The following is a 1,800-nucleotide window of genomic DNA, read 5'->3' on the forward strand; positions in this document are numbered from 1 at the left end:
TATTCTGTACAAAATGAGGTTTTAAAGTATAAGCCCTGTATACCATAGAATGGTTAATTCTAGCTAACTAACAAATTATTTACTAATGGTAACTTTCCCTCAGCTACAGGTTTTCTTTTTTTCTTTGTGTTGTAGTAGAGGGTCTACAAGGTGTTACTACACAGATCAGATTTGCAGTGATTCTCCTGTTTTCAGCCTTTCAAGTGCTAGGATTACAGGAATGCACCACCACGCCCAGTCTCAATCACCATCTCAGCATACTCTGGGGGCGTGTCTGGTACGGCACACCACGGGATCAAACCCTGGTCACTTTAATCTGTTGAGCTATCTGGCTGGTCCTAATCATAGGTTTTCTGTGAGTGCTTATATATTCATTCTCTACATTTTTCTTTTTTCTTTTTTTTTGCTGCACACAGGGGTTTACTTGTCTCTACTTCAGAGACTGGAAGAAGTTCAGTGCATAGACATATGTACAGGCATGGACACACTCACTCAGGTGGCAGGGATCCTGGGGACATGAGTTCGCTCTTGCTCCACAGGGCTCAGCCCAGCAGGGCTGCTTCAGTTGTCCAAGAAGACACAGGGTGATGCTGACCAGGTCCCACCTGCTGAGGCCATCTACATGGTGCCCAGCTAGGAGGAGGGGCAGCGGCCACCTCAGTCGGAGTCACAGGCTTCCTGCTCACTGGTGGCGTCCACAGCAGAGGCCAGACTGTCCTCTTGGCCTTTCAGTCTTTCACGAATCAGCTCTGCAATGGCCCACTGTGTCCGCTTCTCCAGCTTCTCCAGCTTCTTGGCCACATCTCTTTTGAGGTCCCAGTCAGGCTTTCGGGGTGCCAGGTTGGCCAGGTCCACTTCCTCAATGACAGGCTCGGGCTTGGCGGCCTCCAGCTGCTCCTTCACCTTCTCTTCCACTGCACTGGTTTGGCCTGGGGAACCCGCCTCCTCTTTAGGGCCTCATCTTCCAGGATGTAGTTCGGCAGCCTGAGCTCCCTGTGCTTCTCGCCTTCCTCCTCCTTGTGGCTGAGCTGCTTGGTCTTCGGCGCCCCATCTTCCTTGTCCTTGCGCCCCGTTTTCTCCCGTAGTGCCTTCAGCCGTTCTTTTCTCCGCAGCGCCTCTTCCTCTAGCCAGCCCACACCGGCCGCAGTGGCCGCCACCTTGCCTGGGACCCGCTCCTTCCCCCGCCCTCTACATTTTTCAAGAATATAATACAATCTCATGCACTATTGTCACTTTGTCTTCATATTTTTTCTTACTATCCAATGGTAAGTATGTTTCCTTTGAATAACATCTGGTCATCCTCTTAGTCAACCCTTTCTCCAGAAACTGCCATTTTGTCTTTTACTTTTGTGACACCAACTTTTTTAGAATTCATCTGTGAGCCAGATCATGTGTTTTGTTTTCCTGTGTGGCACTTATTTCATTTAGCAAAATGTGCTCTGAGCTCATCCGTGTTGTCAAAAACAGCAAGAACTTATTTCACTTTTGTGGTGTAAAGGTACACCCTTTTGTGTATATACAACAAAAATAAAATAGTATGCTATTTTGAACTTGTTCTTTGCCATCCATTCATCAACAGATGCTCAGCTGATTCTGCATCTTGGCCATTGTGACAAGTACAGTAATGGACATGGGCATGCAGATGTCTCTTCAGTGCATAGGTTTCATTTTCCTGGCATATATACCTACTGGCAGGATCGCTAGTAATAGGTAGTTCTATTTTTAATGTTTTGAGGATCCTCCATACCCTTTTCCATATGATTTGCTAATTTCCATTCCTACCAACAGTGTGCAAGAGTT

The 1,800-nt window shown here is 47.2% G+C and overlaps 1 pseudogene; it reads right to left on the minus strand.

The window, feature by feature from the left end:
- Positions 1-405: 405 nt before the first annotated feature.
- On the minus strand, positions 406-1,220 carry LOC101577283 (annotated as a pseudogene).
- Between the last annotated feature and the right edge of the window lie 580 nt (positions 1,221-1,800).

Source organism: Octodon degus, unplaced genomic scaffold, assembly GCF_000260255.1.
Source record: "Octodon degus isolate 3935 unplaced genomic scaffold, OctDeg1.0 scaffold00267, whole genome shotgun sequence".
NCBI lineage: Eukaryota > Metazoa > Chordata > Mammalia > Rodentia > Octodontidae > Octodon > Octodon degus.